Source organism: Panthera uncia, assembly GCF_023721935.1.
Source record: "Panthera uncia isolate 11264 chromosome C1 unlocalized genomic scaffold, Puncia_PCG_1.0 HiC_scaffold_3, whole genome shotgun sequence".
Taxonomy (NCBI): domain Eukaryota; kingdom Metazoa; phylum Chordata; class Mammalia; order Carnivora; family Felidae; genus Panthera; species Panthera uncia.
The window spans coordinates 47,492,169-47,509,426 of NW_026057584.1; positions in this window are offsets into that span (position 1 = coordinate 47,492,169).

The window sequence follows — 17,258 nt, forward strand, 5'->3', positions numbered from 1 at the left end:
CTTTTAACTCAGAAATTTAAGGTAAAATAATATTTCGTTTAGTATAAATTATATGTGCATGATAGAGAAGTTAATTTTCTTTCCAACTATTTCCTCTGAAGTGGGTCATAAAATCTACCTCATGAGTTGTCTCTTTAAAATGTATCTCTTTGGATCAAAAGAATCTGATCCAAAAAACATAGACATTAGGTATCTCACATAAATACTATTCATATAGCTGTTTATTATGCATTAAATTGTGTGGGTAAAAAAAATATTGGTAAGGGTAGGAAAACAAATCAAATTTAGGGTAATAATTACACAATCCAAAGATGGTGATAGTTATTGTATCACTTTTGTGTCTTCAAATTGAAGATGCTAGAGAAAAGTCCTTATACACAAATATATACATTTCAGAATGTATGTACTTTGTAGGTACAGCAAAAAAAATCGTGAAGACTTACTTCTTTCCAGTGGCCAGATGCCCAGTGTACTTTATATGTTTTTGTCAGTTTATTTTTCACCTTTTGTGTAAACAACTTTATCTGACTTGTCACCTACAAAATATATTATGGTTTGTATTTGTTTTCTATTGCTGCGTAACAAATGACCCTACGTGTAGAGGCTAAAAACAGCACACATTTACTATTGTACAATTTCTGTGGGTCATGAATCCAGCGCAGTTCCACTGGGTCCTCTGCTCCAGGTCCCACAAGGCTGAAATCAAGGCCTCACTGGAATGGGTTCTACCTGGAACTCAGGGTCATCTTCCAAGGTCATTCAGGTTATTGGCAATTCAATTCATTGCAGTTGTAGGACTTATAGCAATTGGTCTTCTCAAGGCCAACCGGAGAATTCTGACTCGTCTTCGAAAATGAAGGTTTATGTAGCCTAATCAAATGAATGACATCATATCATATTCACAAGTTCTACCCACACTCAAGGGATAGGAATAATATAAGTGTACACATCAGAGGCAGGAATCTTGGGGGAAATCTTAGGATTCTGACTATGTTTTATGTTCTGATCCTTATTTTAACAAATGTAAAAACAAAACCAAAACCACTAAGAATCTTATTTCTCCTCTCTTTGGGTTATTGGTCCTGAGCAATTAAAATGACTATTTTCTGATAACTTGCATGGCTAATTGTGGGTGCATTTCTGATGTCCGAGTTAAATCTGGAGAAACAGATAGTTATAGATTGACTCATGTTGTTTAGGGATGGTAAAATAGCTTCTGCATTTAAAGATTCATAAAATGCTGCGAAACTTGTCTGTCAATAATGAATTGCTTGATAAGGACTAGTATTTATTGAATAAGTAAAATTTGAAGTTTTAAATAAAATTGTTAGTGATTATATTTGAAGAGCAAAATTAGTGGAATAAAATAGACTGTGTTGTCTTGGAGATATTTAAAAAACATTGTTTAATGTTTATTTATTTTTGAGAGAGACAGAGACAGAATGTGAGTGGGTTAGGGGCAGAGAGAGAGGGAGACACGGAATCCAAAGCAGGCTTCAGGCTTTGAGCTGTCAGCACAAAGCCCGAAGCAGGGCTGGAACTCATGAGCTGTGAGTTCATGACCTGAGCCAAAGTCGGTGGCTCAATCGACTGAGCCACCCAGACGCCCCACTTGGAGATATTTTTAAAATGAACTCTAAAATTGTATGGAATATTATAGTGAGGAACTTGGGGGAAATTCTTATTCTTAGAATAGATGCCACAAAAATTATATGTTCCTTTTGACTTCTTCTTAAGAGATGATAATCTTTGTCTTGTTTTACAAAATAATGAATGTGAAATGGGTTAGTTGTGGCAATATAATACCTGTGTGCCATTTTTCTCTTCCTTTTTTGAACAGCACAGAATTGCATTTCATTTTCTAAATTAGAATTATTTTGACCAATGATGAAGTTGGTTGAGATTACAAAATAGAAATGGGTAAATCAAAATTCTGTATTTTGTATTGTTAGCCAGTTTCAGGACCTGGTAAATTAGTGGGGAGATACTTCAAAGAAAAGATAATTAAAAAATTGAGGTCTGTATGAAGCATATGTGGGTCCTTCAGACATAATACTATAATAGGATAGAAGTACTGTCTGAAGAAATGGATTAAAGAAAGGAAAAAAGTTTAGACTTAAACCTGGGAATCCAGGTACTAACTCTTGTCAGTCTGGGAAGATTATAATTTATGTCACATTATTAGACCCATACAATGCTACATATGTGAACTATTCACATGTCTAACCCCTGTGCTCTCCTCCTCTTATTCACAGGAGGGATTAAAAGAGTTCAGATAAGAAATTCTAGATATAGTTGTACTGTCCTTTAATATCTGCTTTTGTGGTGTTAGTCCTGGCAGGTTTCTAGTGTGAGATTTATGAATAACAATTCCCAAGTGCTATTTAAAATAGCATAAAGAAGTTTAAGTAAGGATTGCAGAGCTAGTTTTATGGAATTTTCCAAATTATATTTCTGTTAGAGAAGATTTAAGCATAGGATGATTATGTGGAGTTTTACAATTTGAAGCAGTTATAATTGATTATATTAATCATTAATTACATAATGCAGATACCTTTTGCATTTAATGGCTTTTGCTTTAAAGCAAATTGTCATTTTGATCTGAATGCTTATTTTTAACTAGCATTCATAATTAAACTGAAATCATTTTTTAGATTTATCTCACTCTCAAATTTTATAGTTTAAATTTTGTTAGCAAGAGAACATCCTTTGTCAATGATGCCAAATGCCAAAAAAGGGATAGTATATGAAGGGATAATGGATAATTCTACCTAAAAAAATTCTTGAGAGTTTGAGAAATGTTTACATCCTAACACAAATGGAAAATATTGAGATTCTTTCTTATAACACTTTTTTATCAATGATGCTATATATTTAGGCTGTGGCCAATTTTTTTTTCACAGAGATTTAGATATTGGATTATATATGATGGCTATATATGTTTTCACTGTTCATTGCATAGGACCTGAATCAGAATGTTACTTTGGTATATTATTATAGTTCTTTTGGGTACGTAATTACAGTTAAATATTTTAGTTCACAGGTAATATAAAACCAACTATAAACATACTTAAAACATCTTGGTGAAAATAAAGTCAAAGATTATAAAAAAAATCATATCACTCTTACACTATGTTGGAATAACATTTAAGCCATTTACCAGAAATATAGTAGGTAGTATTTATAGACTTCAGCCAACTATAAGCAATTTGGTTTAATTTTTTAACAATGATATTTGGTTAAGTGTATCATATATTTCCAGAAATTAGAAATAATGCCTTAAATTAAACCAAATTCTTTTGAGATATACCATGTTAACAAGGAGACAGGGAATTAATGTTTGAAATAAAATGAACATATTAAAATGTGCAAAGCTGAGTTTCAATAAAAATTAGAAAAAAAGGGAATAATAAGAATACAACAAAGCAACAACCTTCCTGCATATTGAATAATATCTTCAGCAACCAAAACTAATTGGTTTAAGTAACAAATGAGCTAATAAGTGGTTTAAAGATAGAATATAGAAATGCAGATAATTGCTTGTGTTCCTTTGAAGTAGTGAGTGGTATTCTTTTTCATGTTTTTCATTTCCAAAAGGAAATATGCAAGCTATTTATGTCTGATGAATTAATCTGAACCCAAAATTAATCAAGCTTTTTTTTTCCTTCTTAGTATATTCACTTGTTAAGTGTAAATGACTGGAGTCAATTTTTAAAATGGATTTAAAATAGGGAGAGTGGAGGAGTATTAATGATAGTGCAGTTGACTTTGACTGGGGCATAAGTTCAGAAGAAGAATAGCAAGGCCCTGAATTAAGTACTATAAATAGAATGTTTATATTAGCAAGCTATAATCATTCTGAAACATATGAACTCAAGCGAAGTATCCACAAATTAAGATGTAGTCAACTTTTAAAATAGCAGTACAAGTTCTGTCTAATGCCTTCATTCTATCTTTCGCTGCCAGCTCTGACAGTTAATTTGACACTGCTTTAACCACCAAAACAACTTCATCCCCAACTGTCCTATCTTTATTTATATTATATTGGGACATTAATTGACAAGATACTTTCCAATAAATTTTGTTGTTAGAAATCTTACCATGAAGAGTAGATATATTTCTGAATACGCCACTTACCTGCTATGAGATGCCAGGGAATTTTCTTTGGTGAGATGATATTTAATCTGGGACCTTTGTAAAAATCAGCCAGTTCTATAAAGATCAGAAGGGAATAGTTACAAGATCAGAGGGAAGAGAAATGCAAAGATAAGAGTGATCTTAGAGTGTTAAAGGAACAGAAGAAGTTCTGCATTACTGGTATTGTAATGAAATTGGGAGAGTCCAGGATGAGATAGAGAAAGAGGAGGCAGGGGCCGGATCATGTTGGCTTTTGTGCATGAAAGTTGGATTCTGAATTTTATTCTTCAGGTAATGAGAAAGGCAGTCACTAAAAAGTTAAAATATATATATATATGTGTGTGTGTGTGTGTGTGTGTGTGTGTGTGTGTGTATATATGTATATATATATGTATATACACACACACACACACACACATATATATATATATATTTTATTGTGAAATATACTATATACACCACAGAGTGTGTATCTATAACTTAGCTTAAGAAATAGAATGCTACCTACATTACCAAATGATGCTGAAGCCTACTTATTCCCTTCCCTACAAGGTTTCTCTCCCTGCTCTCCACCAGTCTGAATTTTATGGTTTGTATTTTCAAGACATTCTTTCTAGTTTCATATGCTGCAAATTGCGGTTTAGTTTTCCTTCTTTTGACCTATAAATATTGAATTCATACTGTATATATTTTTCTGTGACTTTTTTGGCTCAATATTATATATTTGTGTTTCATTTATTTTTCCTGCTAGATAATATTTCATTGTATTATGACGCCACAATTTATTTATCCATTATATTATTATTGTTAATTGATATATCCCCCCTTTTTTTGCTCTGAAGAGAAATGAATAAACTATGAATAAACTATGCTGTCAATAAACTTGCACTTGTATCCTGATGCACCCGTGTAAGAGTTTCTCTAAAGAATTGTTGGATGTAGGACATGTGCATCCCTAGTGTTAGGAGAAAATACCAAATTGTTTTCCCAAGTGATTGTATCAGTTTGCATATGTACCAGTAGAGGATGAGAGTCCCATTTCTCCATATTCTCTCCAGTACCTGGTATTATCAAATTTTAACTTTTTAAAGCCAATGAAACCAGTCCAATGAAGTAAAATATTAACTCCTTATGGTTTTCCACTGGATTTCTCTGAATGTGAATAAGGTCAAGCATATTTAAATGTTTTAATGTTTTCTTTTTTTAAGTCTTTTGGGGATTTGTTTTCTTTTCCTTATTAATTTGTAAATGTGTGTGGTTTTAAGATACATTTTACGTATGAGCCTTTTTAGTTTCATGTATTGCCAATATCTTTCCTACGGTGGCTTTTAATTCTCTTAATAATGTCTTTTGGTGAACATAAATTCTTAATTTTAATGCATTCTATTTATGACCCATTTCTTTTATAGAATGCTTTTATAATATTGTTTCTTAAAAGGCTTTTAATACCCCAAGCCATGAAATTTGTTTTCCTTTATTATTTTCTAAAATATTAAAATATATTCTAAAGTTATTTTTCTTTATTATTTTGCATTTTACACATATTTACAATTACTATGAATCCATTTTAGTGTTTGATATGAGGTCAGCTTTCTTTTTTTTTTCATATGGATCTACAATTGTTTGTGGCTTTGATTAACTCTTACTCATAATTGATTATTATGTGTTCAGTGATAATATCTAATTGAAAAAACTCATCCCTTAATCACTGCTCTGTTTTGCTATATTCGTTGTAAATCAAGGGTCCAAGCATGTACTAATTGTCATTCCTTGTAGATAATCTTTGTTTTTTCTCTCTTTATTTTTTAACCTTTACTTTTCTGCATTTTTATTTCAATATATTAAGTGTGTTTCCTGTTTGCTTCTGCAGGTAGCCTTGGTATGCATTTTCTGAAATTCAGAAATGGTTTATTTCATCAGTTCTGGACAAATCTTGGTCATTATCTCTTTACATATTACTTTTCTCTCATTCTGTCTATTATTTCCTTCTGGACCTCCAGTGACATGTATGTTGGACAGTCTCATTTGATCTACCATATCTTCTAACCTGTTTTCAAATTTTTCATCTTTTTCTCTTGGTGAATTTATTCACATTTTGTATTCCAGTTTATTAGTTTTCTCTCCAAATATGACTAATCTGGTTAATCCAAATACTGAGTTTCTAATATCTATTATTTAAAAATATTCTAGATATATATATATCTAGTTATTTTCCTAATCTGCCTAATATATTGATAATCTTTTATTTATTTCTCTTATTTTTCAACTCCTTATTTTTATTTCTTTATACATATTAACTATACTTATTTTGTATTATTTTCTCATAATTCCATTTATGTACAGTAATTGTGAGACTTATTTTGTACTACATGGCCTTTTCAAACTCTTATTCATGATTTCTTATTTCCTTCTGAGTTTAGTAATTTGTTATTATGAGTTTATGTGGTAAGCAGAATAATGGCCTTTAAAGATGTATGTCCTAGTCGCTGGGACCTGTGGATATGTTCCTTTGCATGGGAAAGGTATACTGCAAATGGGATTAACATTATGGACCTTAAAATGGGGAGGTTATACTGGTGTATGTGGGTGGACCAAGGCAAATCACATGAAATTTATCAACTGAAAAGAAGGGAAGGGGGATGAGATGTGAGAAGGGATAGATCCACCAGGACTGGCTTTGAGGATGAAGGGAACCATGAACCAAGGAATGCCATCAGCCTCTAGAAGCTGGGAAGGGACAGCAGCTGACAGCAGAAATATTTTTAGTTCTTGGTGCTAAAAGGATAATTACTATCCTGATTTTGCGTTTATATTTACTTTGGTTTTTAAAAGTATATTTATCATAGGGGCGTCTGGGTGGCTCAGTCGGTTAAGCATCCAACTTTGGCCCAGGTCATGATCTCCCGGTTCATGAGTTCAAGCCCCGCATCGGGCTCTGCTGACAGCTCAGATCCTGGAGCCTGCTTCGGATTCTGTCTCACTCTTTCTCTGCCCCTCCCCAGCTCATGCTCGCACCCTGTCTCTGTCAAAAATAAATAAACTTAAAAAAATTTAAAAAAAAAAGTATATTTATCATACATTGTGTTAAAGGTAAATTGGTTTTAGTTACATTTGGTTTTTAAGTTTTAAGAAAAGTATATAAGACTTCCAGTTTCTGCTCTGACTTGGAGTTCATCACTTCCATCCTCACAACATGAAAAACACTGAACACATTGGAAATCAACAACTCTTTTTAGGTCCATCAGAAAATTGAAGTTAAGTGGAAAATTTCTGCCCAAATGGAGAGACAGGTGAATCAGACGATCAGCTTATGGGAGTAGAAACCACAAGACCCAATAACTGGTAGGGAAACATAAACAGTAATTAATAAATTGCTGGAAAAAATGATGTCTACTTGCAAAAAAAAATACAAGAAAGAAAAGGAAAGAAAAGAGAAACTAGGCACAGTCCTCACACCTTTCACAAAAATTAACTCAAAATGGGTCATGGATTTCAATAACATATAAAATTTACAAAACTTATAGAAAATAATGGAAAAATCTAGGTGACTTTGCATTTGGTGATAATCTTTAGGTTTAACACAGAAAGCAAGATCCATGAAAGACAAAATTAAGTTGGACTTCATTAAAATGAAACATTTCTTTGTTTTTAAATTTATTTAAATTGAAGTTAGTTAGCTTACAGTGTAGTATTGGTTTCAGGATTAGAACCCAGTAATTCATCACTTCCATATAACACCCAGTGTTCATCCCAACAAGTGCTCTCCTTAATGCCCATCATCCATTTAGCCCATCCCCCACCCACCTCCCCTCCAGCAGCCCTCACTTTGTTCTCTATATTTAAGAGTCTCTTATAGTTTGCCTCCTTGTCTGTATTTATATTATTTTTCCTTCCCCTTCCCCTATGTTCATCTGTTTTGTTTCTTCAATTTCACCAATGAGTGAAATTATATGATATTTGTCTTTCTCTGAGTTATTCGTTTAGCATAATAATCTCTAGTTCTATCCATGTTGTTGCAAATGGCAAGATTTCATTCTTTTTGACCGATGAATAATTCCATTGTGCGCATATATATATATATATATGTGCATATATATATCCAAATAAGTTGAAAACTTATGTCAATGCACAAATATATATATATATATATATATATACACATATATATATATATATACACATATACACACATATGTGTGTATGTATATATATATATACAATGCACAAATATATATATATACATACACACATATACACACATGTGTGTATGTATATATATATACATACACACATATATTCATATATATGTGTATACATACATCTTCTTTATCCATTCATCAGTTGATGGACATTTGGGCTCTACACAGTTTGGCTATTGTTGATAGTGTTGCTATAAACATTGGGTGCATATGCCCCTTTGAATCATCATTTTTGTATTCTTTAGATAAATACCTAATAGTATAATTGCTGGGTTGTAGGGTAGTTCTATTTTTAATTTTTGGAGGAAACTCCATACTGTTTTCTAGAGTGGCTGTACCAATTTGCATAAAAAATTAAACACTTCTGCTCTGCAAAGACAATGTTAAGGGAATGAAAAGACAAATCACAGACTTGGGGAAAATATTTGCAAAATATCTATCTGATAAAGGGTTTGTATCCAAGTATACAAAGAACTCTTAAAATTCAACAACAAGGACACAAATAACTCGATTTAAAAATGGTTCACTAAAGATCTGAACCTCACTGAAGAATGATATATAATGATAGCAAAGAAGCATATGGAAAGATTTTCAACATTATCTGTCATTAGAGAATTGCACATGAAAAAAAAAACCAATAAGATAACATTACACATCTATTGGGGAAGCTAAAGTCCATAAAGCTGACAGTACAAAATAATTGGCAAGAATGTGAAACAACAAGAATTCTCTCCTTCATTGCTGGTAAAAATGCAAAATTGTACTGCTACGTTAGAAGATAGTTTAGCAGTTTCTTACAAAGCTAAACATAGTATTACCATATGATCCAGCAATTGCACTCCTAGGTATATACCCACACGAGTTGAAAACTTATGTCAATGCACAAATTTGCTTATGAATGCTTATGGAAGTTTTATTCATCATTGTCAAAAGGTGAAAGCAACCAGGGTGTCCTTCAATAGATGAATGGGTAAACAAACTGGTAATCTATGCCATGTAGATTATTTAATAATAAAAAGAAAGGAGCCATCAGACCTAAGTGAAAGGAGCCAGTCTGAAAAAGCTGCATACTGTATTATTCCAACCATATGACATTCTGGTAAAAGCAAAACTATAGAGACAGTAAAAAGATCAGTAGTTCCTAGGAGTTTGAGGGGAGGAAGGGAGGGAAGGAGAGAGGGAGCGAGGGATGAATAGGTGGAGCATAGGGTAGAGAAACTATTCTGTATAGTACTGTAATGGTGGCTACATGACATTATACATGTGTCAAAACCCACAGAATTGTACACTGTAAAAAGTCAACCTTAGGTAGTTTTGGACCTTAGTTAATAACAATGTGTCAATGTTAGTTCATCAATTGTAAGAAATGTATCACACTAATGCATATGTTAATGATAGGAGAAACTGCACAGGTGAGGGGATATGTGTGAACACTGCCCAATTTGCCCAGTTTTTCTCAAAATCTAAAACTCCTCTATGCAATAAAGTCTATTTTTAAAATAAAAAAAAAAGAGTATCGGACTATATCTTCTACAGGTATTTTTACTTAATGTTTTATAAGTGAAAGCAATAAATTTTTTATATATTTATACATTTTATTTATATATTATATGTTATATAATATTCCTCTTATGACTAGATCACAATTTGTTAGTTCTTATATCAGTGTTCTTTGGAATATTTCTAGCTTTTTTGTTATGCTCATTGCTGCCATGAACATTCTTGTACATGTCCCCTCATCTATATTGGTAAGAGTTCCTCTTATGGATATATCTAGAGTCAACTTGCTGCAATACCACTTTAATTTATACTTCCACAAGCTAAGTATAAGAAATACTCTCTTCAATACCTGTAATGTTGGGCATCTTAATTTTTGCCAATCAAATTATAAAAATGGGGTTTTCTTTGTTGTATTCCACTGTCCACTAGTGGAAATGAAAATTTATGCATACATTTATCAAAATACACTTATTCCTTTTTTTATAAAATGCCTATTCATGTCTTCATTTTTAATTAGGTTGCCTTTTTTTTATATTGTTTTTTCTACTGTTTCAATATGTTCTTACTATTATCTTTTCTCAGTTTAAAGTATCTTTAAATTAATAATTTTTAATTTAAAAAGTTAAATTCATATACCATTTCTCTTCTAGTTAGCACTCCTTTCTATCATGTTTAAGTAAATGCTTCTTTACCACAAAACCAGAGAGATATTTACTTATCTTTTCTGCTAATAGTTTTAAAGTTTTGTTTTTGACATATTAGTAATTGGTTCATGTGAATTTTTTTTGTATATAATATGGTAAGGATATACATTTATCTTATTTTTTTCTTATTAAGATAACTTTCAGTCTCATACATTTAATAGACACCTCCTTCTTCACTAATCTGGTAGATCATCTTAGTTATATATCAGAGTTCCATGCATGCATATTTCTGTTTCTGGGCCCTTTATGGCATTGTTTAATTTTGTGCCTAAAGTAGTACTATACCTTCTAATTTACTACAGCAGAAGATCCAAAGTCTAGGAGGATGATTGCTTCTATGTTCTTCTTCAAAAATATTTTGCTATCTTTGGCTTTTCACATGTCTATATAATTTAAAATTTTATCAGTTCCAATTAAAAAATACCCTGTTCAGTTGCAGACTGCAGTTGCATTATGGCTATAGATCACCCTGGAGAGAATTGGCAACTTTATATATTATTTCCATCCATAAGGACTGTATCACTTCCTTTAATTTTTTTAAGTTTTATGTTTTTTCCCACAGAGCTTGTAAACATCTTTCATTAGACTTATTACTCATCATTATTTGATCTGTTTTATTTTTATTTGTCTTTGAGATGATGCTTGCTTGTATTTAGAGATGCAATTGCTTTTTGTATTTTGATCATATGTCTAGCCACTTTGCTAAATTCTACATACATTATGTTGAATGATGAATGAAGGAGTGTGCACAGAATGGTCAGTGTGGTGGAGGGAACTCAGTTTTCTCAAAAAAGATACTTCTGGGGCTTCTGTCTGGCTCAGTCAGTGGAGCATGTGACTCTTGCTCTCAGTGTTGTGAGTTCAAGCCCACATTGGGTTTAGAGATTACTTAAAAATGAAATCTTTATAAAAGAAGAAAAAAGAAAAAGATACTTCTGAGACTTTCAAAAAAAAAACAACAAGCTTATGAAAATTCAAACTACACTAAAACACCTAAAGGAAAGAAACTCTATTCTGCCACCTCATCTTTTGGTAATAATGATTATTTGCAGTGTATCCTTCTCAGACTTGTTTCTCTTTCTCTTACAACTCCCTTTATGTATAGAGGTTGTTACTAAGCAGGGATAATGATTTACATATTATTTTATTTCACATAGCTATTTTGGACTTTTAAAATGTCAAATTGATGTACATTTGTATTATAATCCTAAACTGTAATCCATTCCCTCATTCAGAAGCACTCTAGTTTAAGGATCATAAGTTTTATTATGACCCATAATATGATTCATCCTAAGTCTTAAATCATCTGCTGTAGTTTCTACTTACCCTAGAAAAAGGGAAAATGCTTTGAACAACAGCACCAATCTCCTTGTCTGAACTGATATATTATACACAGTTCAGAACAATATTATGAACCAGTTTACTTCATGGCAAAGCCTTTTTTTTTTTTTTTTTTTTGATGCTATGTTCAAACAGTAACCTTGTCAAAAAGAACAGAGAGTTTGACTTAAGTTCAGCCTCCGCCCTTACTGAACATGCCTTTTGGTGCTAGTAATTCCCACTGCATTCATATCTCCTCTGATTTGCATCTGCCAGAACTAAACTGCCTCATGGTAGCCTAATAGTGTTTCCTCTTCATTATTGTTTCCCCTTTTTAAAACTACATTTACCACCCTAGCATTTCTATCTCCTATTGTTTTAGATTTCATAGCTGGACTTTTCCTGCTTCAGTTGTTTTCTGTCAGTCTGGTTTGAGTATTTTGATATTGCTTTGCTTATGATACAATCTAACCTGAGTCTGCACGCTTTTATTCAAATTGATATAATTTTTAAATATCTTTAAAAATAAAAAGTACTGGGGCGCCTGGGTGGACAGTTGGTTAAGCTTCTGACTCTTGATTTTGGCTCAGGTCATGATCTCGCCGTCTGTGAGTTTGAACTCCGAGTCGGGCTCTGCACTGACCGTGCTGACCCTGCTTGTGAGTCTCTCTCCCCCTTGCTCTCTGCCCCTCTCCCCCTGCTCACGCACATGCCCTCTTTCTCTCTCAAAATAAATAAATAAACATAAAAATAAAAACTACAAAATTGTATTATATTTATTGTTTCCAAATAACTTTGTTGATGAATTCTTCCAAAATGGTTTTCAAATACAAACATCAAAAAATTTTAATTGTAGAAAGATTCTTAAATTTATCTGCATTGAGATGCTGTGGTAGGAAAATCTTAATTTCTTCTTTTTCATAAAAGAAGAGACCTTTAAAAAAATTACCTATGTTTATGTTTGGTAATATATATAAACTTTTATTTCACAAGACACTAAGTTTTTTTTTTCCTGGAAAATATTAAGAAGTGCATTGAGAAATTTAGAGAAAGTTGAGTTATATATTCATGTTAGATATTTCATTTATCTTTAGTGATTTTTTTCAATTTCTGATTTATGAGAGTTGAATGGCTTTTTATGACTTTGCTGATCATATAATAACCAATTAAATACAAAAGTTAAAAGTTCAGGTCAAGTTAAATGCTTTTATGGTCATAATAGCACTTCCTGTAATGTTAGAGAGCTCTAATCAATACATTATTTCTTTTATGAATACTACTTTAATATAAGTTTACCATGCTGTTTTTCTCTTCCTCTTCTTAAATGGACATCTATCTACTCTTTGATTAATATATGAATTTATAATGTTTGTATGTTTATTATTCATCAGCATTTATTAAATTTTCATGACTTGACTTTGCTTATAAATGTAGACATAAATTACAAATTGGTCCTTTTTAACTTTACCTTAATTATAGAACATATTTATAGATGATGATCCTCTATTATTATTAACAGTCAAGGTCTAACCATATTAAAAATATAACATGCCTTTATTTTTGCTTACAAATTAAATATGGGTTTGTAAAACATTTTGATGTCAGAAAATATTTTTATGTGAATTAATGTATCAACAGATTCCTGTTTCAGTCAGTTATTGCCTCAGTAACATTGCCACAACTCAGTGGCTTGAAAAGATACTCACACACTTACATGTCTGCAGTGCTGCACTCCTGGCTTTGCTTCTGACTGCAGGTATGTAAATCAGCTGGCTCCAAATGTCGTTAGGTCCCCAAATTGGAGGGAAGTGGCTCCTTGGGGCCATATTTTAGTTTTATTTATTTTTTGGTTGATGGAAAACTTCTAAGGTGAACAGAAATGTCTTAAACTTTGGACTTGAAACTGACACTCTTTCACTTCTGCCTACATTTCAATGGCCAAAGCAAGTCATATGACCAAGTCCAACGTCAGTGAGGTGGGAAAACATACTTCCATGGACGTGTGAGATGAGGAGTAAATACTGCTGAAAATCACCTAATCTACCACACTGCCTTTCCACTATTGATTAATTACTACATTACTTACAATAAATGCAATTGGTATGCTTTTATGGCCAATAAAATTAATTCAGAAAAAATAAGATTGTGTAGTCACAAAGAATAATTTGATTTGATTTGCATTTCTTTGAGTCGATACTTAGAACAAAGATTTCACTTTTCCTGGAATAATATTCACCAGGATTTTCTCACTACAATGTGTACTATATATTTTTAACCTCAAGTAGTCTGAATTTACAGCTTGATCTGTGAGTTTTGTGCAGAGATTAAAGTTGTCACGAAAATGAGATGAGATTTGTTAATGCTTTTGTGAACATTGGGTGAAATGAATTAATTTTCTAATATTTTATAGGTCCCATAACTTCTGTTTTCGTCTGTAAGCATACTAATTTGCTGCAGGTAATTACAGACTCAATCACATATATTACTTATTACTTACACAGTGCAATTTTAAACAGTATCATGTTGGTAGAATATTTCATCATGCAATTTAAGTGTGAATTCAATCATATGAGGCAGCACTACCTGTTCCCCCTTTGTCCAAATCCTAAAATAATACCATATTGTATAGAAAAAAGTGTTTCTTTTTTCCATTCCCAATGATATGACAATATTGACTTCTATTTGAAAGTGGAAAATTATGGTTTTTAATAAAATTGTGCCAAAAATTATCTATGCCCACCTTTTATTTCCTTATTTTTATTTTATTTTAGAAAGAGAGAGAGAGAGAAAGGGAGGGATAGAGGGGGGGGGAGAGAGAGAGACTCTTAAGCAGGCTCCTCACCAAGCATGGATGGAGCCTGACACTGGGCAATCCCATGACCCTGGGATCATGACCTGAGCCAAAATCAAGAGTTGGACACTCAGCCAACTGAGCCAGCCAGGCACCCCTCTATGCTCTCCTTATAATTGTTGGTATTTCTCATGGCTTTCTTTTGGAACTTCTCTTCATAATTTCTCTGGGTAATATCACCACATTCTGTGGCTTACTTTTGGTAAATATCTTTCTGTATGTTGATGACCCTGGTACATACCGATCATATCTCCTTCCCAAGTTCAAAATCTATTCTTAAAAATAGTATTGATCATCCTATATGAATATATTATAAACAATGCACACTCAACATGTCAAAAATTGCTTATTCAGTTTCTTGGTCAAACAAACTGTTCCCTTTTAAATTCTGTTTGGTTAATGGCATTATTGTTCACATAGTCTCTCTCTCTCTCTCTTTTTTTAGATATGAAATTTATTGTCAAATTGGTTTCCATACAACACCCAGTGCTCATCCTAAAAGGTGCCTTTCTCAATCCCCATCACCCACCCTCCCCTCCCTCCCATCAACCCTCAGTTTGTTCTCAGTTTTTAAGAGGTCTCTTATGTTTTGGCTCCCTCCCTCTCTAACCTCTTCTTTTTTTCCCCTTCCCTTCCCCCATGGTCTTCTGTTAAGTTTCTCAGGATCCACCTAAGAGTGAAAACATATGGTATCTGTCTTTCTCTGTATGACTTATTTCACCTAGCATAACACTCTCCAGTTCCATCCACATTGATACAAAAGGCCATATTTCATTCTTTCTCATTGCCACGTAGTATTCCATTGTGTATATAAACCACAATTTCTTCATCCATTTGTCAGTTGATGGACATTTAGGCTCTTTCCATAATTTGGCTACTGTTGAAAGTGCTGCTATAAACATTGGGGTACAAGTGCCCCTATGCATCAGCACTCCTGTATCCCTTGGGTAAATTCCTAGCAGTGCTATTGCTGGGTCATAGGGTAGATCTATTTTTAATTTTGGGGGGAACCTCCCCACCATTTTCCAGAGTGGCTGCACCAATTTTATTGGTGCAATTCATTTTAGCCACTCTGGCGTGAGGTGATATCTGAGTGTGGTTTTGATTTGTATTTCCCTGATGAGGAGTGACATTGAGCATCTTTTCATGCACCTGTTAGCCATCTGGATGTCTTCTTTAGAGAAGTGTCTATTCATGTCTTCTGCCCATTTCTTCACTGGATTATTTGTTTTTCGGGTGTGGAGTTTGGTGAGCTCTTTACAGATTTTGGATACTAGCCCTTTGTTCAATATGTCATTTGCAAATATCTTTTCCCATTCCGTTGGTTCCCTTTTAGTTTTGTTGATTGTTTCCTTTGCTGTGCAGAAGCTTTTTATCTTCATGAGGTCCCAATAGTTCATTTTTGCTTTTAATTCCCTTGCCTTTGGGGATGTGTCAAGTAGGAAATTGCTGCAGCTGAGATCAGAGAGGCTTTTTCCTGCTTTCTCCTCTAGTGTTTTGATGGTTTTCTGTCTCACATTCAGGTCCTTTATCCATTTTGAGTTTGTTTTTGTGAATGGTGTGAGAAAGTGGTCTAGTTTCATCCTTCTGCATGTTGCTGTCCAGTTCTCCCAGCACCATTTGTTAAAGAGACTGTCTTTTTTCCGTTGGATATTCTTTCCTGCTTTGTCAAAGATTAGTTGCCCATACTTTTGTGGGTTCAGTTCTGGAGTCTCTGTTCTATTCCATTGGTCTATGTGTCTGTTTTTGTTCTGATACCATGCTGTCTTGATGATTACAGCTTTGTAGTAGAGGCTAAAGTCTGGGATTGTGATGCCTCCTGCTTTGGTCTTCTTCTTCAAAATTACTTTGGTTATTCAGGGCCTTTTGTGGTTCCATACAAATTTTAGGATTATTTGTTCTAGCTCTGTGAAGAATGCTGGTGTTTTTTTGATAGGGAATGCATTGAATATGTAGATAGCTTTGGGTAGTATCGACATTTTAACAATATTTGTTCTTCCTATCTGGGAGCATGAAATATTTTTCCTTTTTTTGTGTGTCTTCTTCAGTTTCTTTCATAAGGTTTCTATAGTTTTCAGTGTATATATTTTTCACTTCTTTGGTTAGATTTATTCCTAGGTATTTTATGGTTTTTTTGGTCCAATTTTAAATAGGATCAATTTCTTGATTTCTCTGTTGCTTCATTATCTGTGTATAGGAATGCAACTGATTTCTGTGCATTGATTTTATATCCTGCAACTTTGCTGAATTCATGGATGAGTTCTAGTAGTTTTTTGGTGGAATCTTTTGGGTTTACCAGATAGAGTCTCATGTCATCTGCGAAGAGTGAAAATTTTACCTCCTCCTGGCCTATTTGGGTGCCTTTTATTTCTTTGTGTTGTCTGATTGCTGAGGCTAAGACTTCCAATACTATGTTGAATAACAGTGGCAAGAGTGGACATCCCTGTTTTGTTCCTGACCTTAGGGGGAGAGCTCTTAGGTTTTCCCCATTGAGGATGATATTAGCGGTGGGTTGTTCATATATGGCTTTTATGATCTTGAGGTATG